Consider the following 6,116-nt stretch of genomic DNA (forward strand, 5'->3'; position numbering starts at 1 on the left):
CAATCATCTTCTAGGACACTGATTCATTCCAAATTTGGGCGATTATAAATTCTTTTATAAATAGAATATAGGGGTGCAAAAATCCTTTCTCCATTTTGTTTTGGAGCCTTAGGGGTACATTCCAAAAAGTGGGATTGTTGGGTCAAATAAAAGCTAAATTCCTAGTAAAGTCCATATTATTTTCCAGAAAAGCACTAGTTGACATACCTATAAGTAGTGAATGAGAATTACTTTCTCCCTTCATCTATGTCAACATCATCTGTTCTTCTCTATCTTTTTGTTGTTTGGGGGGAGGGTTCTTTTTTAATGTTTACAGTTCTCTCTGGTGTTAGATATTAACTCAAATCAATTGGTCAGTTTAATTTGCATCTTCATATATTTACTGGTGTGTAACACCTTATTGTGTACATTTTAGACATTTGTATTTCTTGTTTGAAGGAGAAATTTTCATCTCTCCTCATTTATTGATGTAATATTTTTTAAGTTCTACCAGTGACTTATTATCTTTATTAAGCCCTTATTAAAGGGTTGCTTGCCAAAAAAAATCTCAAATACATACCAAATTCTATGGTATATTTTTGTATGCTGGTTATCATTCACTTTGAAAAGTTAAATATGTTTCTTAATTTAATGTAGTCTCATTTGTTAATCATTGCTTTCACTTGCTTTATCAGTGGTGTTGATTCTTGAAGCTTCAATGTTATGGAGAATCCTGCTTTCATTTTTCTCTATGTGCTTTATAATTTCAGATTGGATATGTAGATCTTTAATTCATTTTCATTTGACTTCTGTGCATGGAATTAAAAGTAGATCTGGACTACATTCACTTATAGAGTTGCCAGGCCAGCTCCATAGATTCAATCTTTTCTGAAAAAAGATATAAACAAGTCATGAAAAATCATGGGTATACTGGCAACACAGTTGAAAGCTGGCAATCAGGAGGAGGAAAGTGTGAATCAAACTCTACCCTGCCAAAGTGATCCTGCTGCATCCATCACCCATAATTACCACATTGCCTATGGCATTGCTTCATCACAACTTTACAATTCTCTTCAGAATCATTAATCAGAGCAAAGTCCAGGTATGCCAGTATTTGGCTAATATCACCAAGACATTTTCAGAGCAAGCGTGGGCACCATCCTATTTTATTCTTCTACTTCTGAGAGACCTGAAAGCTGTAACAATACCCACAATTGCAGTCACCATGTTTGCATTAGGTCATCCATGTGCAATACAAGTACCCATATCAGTGTACTCTCTCACCTCCTTTTCATCCTTTAAATAAATTTTAATTTTAAACAATAGACATGATTATGTTGCATGAGCTATCATGCTACAGCAGTGTCTATCATGAAAGTTTTCTGTACTGTGCCTAACTCTGGTTTGCCCAGATCCCTCTACCATTATTAAAAGATTTTCCATTCCAGTTGCCCTATGGCATGCAATATTTCCAATATTTCTTGGTATGCAAGATTTTCTATACTCTACTCAAGTTACTTGGGTTTTACCTTTTTCTTTTTGGCTCATTTCAAATAATACAAAAAATCCTCAAATTCATTGTTTCTTCAAACTAGGCATTTTTCTTTTTCTTTTTTTTATAAATTCCATTATTCATATATACTACAAATTATTCACTACTCCAAGACTATACTTTCAGGGATCATTTCTATTGTATGTGACTAGAGAAGTTTCTCTGATCATGTAGAGCACCCGAAGCCATGAGGAAAAGTCAGAGTGTCCTAGGTGTCGCTTCTGCGACTGCCTTTGACCATTAATGATCATTCTTCCCTTCCTTCAGAAGGGGAAGAGGGAGAGGATGCAGTCTGAGTGGTTCGGATAAAAATAAAAAGAAATAAAAAAAATAAAAAATACTCACTCCTCCTTTATACTGGATTGTTTCTAGACCCTGACTATTTAATTAAACACTATGTATATGTCCTTTTAGATTAATATTTTTAAATTTGGGGGATAGATTCTCAAGAATAGCATTGCAGGATCAAGTAGAATACTCTTTTTATTATTTTCCCCTTGTTTCTAAACTGTTTCTCCAAGAGACAAAACCAAATAGGATCCCGTTTACTGGGAATGTGTGTTTCTTTTGAAATACCATTGATGGTCACTTATTATCTTTGGACTTTTATGCAGAGATCATTATTGCTGTTCTGAAAATATGCCTCATAATTTTATTGTTTTATTTATTTCTCAGCCACACCCAGTGCAGCTCAGGGGTTACTCCTGGCTATGTGCTCAGAAATCACTTCTGGCTTGGGGAACAACATGGGATCCTAGGGGATTGAACTGCGGTCTGTCCTAGGCTAGTGCGCGCAAGGGACGCCTTACCCCTTGCTCCACCGCTCCAGTCCCGCATTATCTTCTTTTATTTGCATGTCCTAGAATGTTATCTTTACTTTGAGTAACAATAGTACAGAAAGGTATTTAAGAAGGGAAGAAGAGATTACAATTAGTGTATTTCTACCGTATATGTATATATGGCGATAGAAGGAAAAGCAGATTCAACCTAAATTTGTTGGTATGATTTACATAAAAAGAAAACCAGTCTTTTCCAGTTATCAACTTTACTTTTTTTTTTGGGGGGGGGGGGCGTGTTTTGGGTCACACCCTGCAGCGCTCAGGAACCACTGCAGGCTTTGTGCTCAGAAATCGCTCCTGGCAGGCACTGGAGACCATCTGGGATGCCGGAATTCAAACCACCATCCTTCTGTGTCTAAGGCAAACACCTTACCACTGTGCAATCTCTCCGGCCCCTCAACTTTACTTTTATCATTTGAACAAAGGTTCTTAATTCTATGTGACACAATATAGTGTATGTATCATACTATATGCTAGTGATTCATATAAACCTTATAGTTAGGTAGCTTAAACTTTAAAGAATAGATCAAATTAAAACTATTTTCTTATAAATACAATCATCTACCTAGCAAAAATATTTAATATATACATGTAACTTATATTGCTGGGCTATGGAAGGTTTTATTATTTTATTATAAAATATTTCCATGTTATGAGTTACAAAATTTATTTAATTTTAAAATTTACTTTAAATTTTCTAAGTCTACATACTGAATATTTAGAAATAAATAATGCATAATAGTCTTTTGGATCTTGAATTCAAATTAAAGATCATTTTCTTTTTCTTGTTCTCTTTCTCTCTGTGGAGAAAGACGTTGATTTTTTAATAGATAAAAATATTTGCTTATCATCATTATAGAAAAATACTTAAACTAGTATATACATACTTATTAGTAAAATGTAGTATACAGCTTAGCATGCTATTTATTTTATTTCATTTTATTTTATTTATATTAATATATTTCAATATATAGTTATATATTAATATATTGAGAAGGTGAGTATGTATCCAAAAAATTTTTTCCACCTAAGTTACTTTATTGTAATTACATTACTTCCCTTAAATTTAATCATATTCAAAATTTTTTTAAATTATCTAGATAAGATATAATTGTTAAAGTTTATTTCACAGAGCACCCAAGCAATACTTCAATTTGAAAACAATTCATTGTAAGAAGTGACTATAGAAAAGGTTATTCACAGAGAAACCTGTTATAAAGAAAAAATGGAATTGGATTCATAATATAAAATTATTAATTAAATAGGTTTCCTATAACATTTTTTGTTTTTGTTTTTGAGCCACATCCGGTGGCATTGAGGGGTTACTCTTGGTTATGCACTGAGAAATTGCTCCTGGCTTTGGGGGACCATATGGGAAACTGAGGGATTGAACCCAGGTTCATCCTGGGCAGCTGCTTGTAAGGCAAATGCCCTTCCACTGAGCTATCTCTCTGGCCACTCCTTATAACATTATTATATGTTTGCATTAATTTTTGCTTGAATTTAATTGGTTTGCAGGAAAACTGAAACAGCAACAGATATTATTAGAAAAAGTTTCTATATATTTTAGTTTACAATTTTGCCTTGTGACAAACACTATAAATATAGTAATCATAAATATTTAAATAGCAATTTAACTACAAAACTTCCAAAGGCCTTCATGACCTCCATGACTTGATTATACTCTTCATAAGTCATATAATATCATATACTTATACTTTTGTTTCAGTAGATTTACCATGCCAGAAAGATTTTATTACATTTGAATTATTTACTCAATATCTCTGTTAACCCAGACAGACTCAACTCCATTAAAGTTGGGATTATAATTTTATTCTACTTTATCACCAACACGTTATACAATGCTAAATTTGGGAACATATTTGAAAGTTCCTTATTTCATAAATACTTGACTTTCACACTTGAATTATGTTCTATTTAAAGTATCATACTAACTAAATAAACATTTTAAGCAGCCATAAATGCATACATACTATATTATAAAACTCATACACATATACATAGTCTCTGTATATCTGCATGCCTTTTTAAGTTGACCTTAGTTTAAAATAAAACAAAACAATGAAACATTAAACTGTCAAAAAAACATTTATATCATGCTAAATATTTATGGAGTATCTTTGACTTTGCATAGACTTTTAAATAATATAATGTCACTTCTTTATGCCTTTATGGAACTGAAATAGAAACATTCATTTATTTGTTGAATAAACTGAAATAATTTTCTAATTGCTTTAAAATCTCTGGGATTTGAATTCAAACTCCAGGAGGACTGGAGAGGAGAGAAAGTAAAAGGATTGGGGTGGTGTCTTGCATGTGACCAATCTCAGTGCTAGCCATAGGACCACATGATACCCTAAGCACTATGGCATGCCAGGAAAGAAGCATTACTGTTGCATCCCAAGCTCTCTCATAGATCTATGATCCAATTTGGCCTAAAATCAACACATAGGTCCCAAAAATGTCTTGAATAGCAATTTAGAGGTTTAATCCATCTCATATAAATTAAAGATAATCTTACCACAAAGCAAAACTTTATTTAATCATCTATTATTTACTATGCACCTATAGTAAAACTAAATGTGTCCTATGCTTTATATTAGATATTTTATTTATATTTTAGATTAAAAACAGAATGAAAAACATTATATTATTGATACTACTACAGTGTACTTAGTATGTTTTTTCTTACCTTTTTTAATATTTTTTTTTAGTTTTGATTTTTGAGGCCACATCTGGTGATGCTCAAGGCATACACCAGTCTGGTTAACTATATGCAAGGCAAATGCTATACATACTGTATATTCTTTCTTTTTAAAAATGTTTTTCAATTTTTTATATTTGCTATTTTTTGTTTTAGGTCACTTTGTTCAGGTCTATATTTTTCATATATTTTTCTAACATTTTTATTTCTAGCTTTTAAAAAGAAAGCAGAAATTATTCCAGTCTTGGAAAAATAAAAATAACATGCAAAATATATGTCAATTTTTTTACTGACAGATAAAAATCTTTATTAAAAAGCAATGTGTTTTACAAAACTCAAGTAATTATTATATATCTCAGTATGTGTTCTTGTAAGGCTCGGGGGTTTCCAAATTCTGTTCAATCACGGAGAATTGAAGGGACAATGACTCAGGCAAATGCTCAGGTGAATTCTTTTATTCTGGTATACCAGGGTCTACAGCTTACTCCCAACAGAGCAGAGGCAAAATGACCTCGTGGTTCCGCTGGTCCCTCCTTATATAAGATGGGAAATGGGAGGGGAAAGAAGAAGAATGACACCACTTCCTTGAGGGCTGGACTTCCACGATAACACGAATCATTGGTGAGTAGTACTAAAGGCGGGACTTCCGCCACGATAACACAAGTCATTGGTGAGGTAGTGGTAAAGGCGGGACTTCCGCCACAATAACACAAATCATTGGTGAGGTAGGGGTAAAGGCTGGACTTCTGCCACGATAACACAAGTCATAGATGAGGTAGGGGTAAAGGCGGGACTTCGTTTTCACTAGCAACAAGCTCGTGAACATGTGGTCCTTTCCTAGTTAGAACCTGAGTGAAACCTAGCATGAGGTTTTTTCTTATTCCTTTTCATTCTCATATGTAATATCACATGTTTTGTTTGTTTTGAAGCCACACCTGATGACAGTCATGGGTTACTCCTGGCTATGTGCTCAGCAATTGCTCCTGACTTGGGAGCCTCAAAACCACATTTGTTTTATGAG

At 33.2% G+C, this 6,116-nt stretch overlaps 1 pseudogene; it reads left to right on the forward strand.

The window, feature by feature from the left end:
- The first annotated feature begins 1,641 nt into the window (after nt 1-1,641).
- On the forward strand, nt 1,642-1,832 carry LOC126010389 (uncharacterized; annotated as a pseudogene).
- Nucleotides 1,833-6,116: the final 4,284 nt, after the last annotated feature.

Source organism: Suncus etruscus, chromosome 5, assembly GCF_024139225.1.
Source record: "Suncus etruscus isolate mSunEtr1 chromosome 5, mSunEtr1.pri.cur, whole genome shotgun sequence".
Taxonomy (NCBI): domain Eukaryota; kingdom Metazoa; phylum Chordata; class Mammalia; order Eulipotyphla; family Soricidae; genus Suncus; species Suncus etruscus.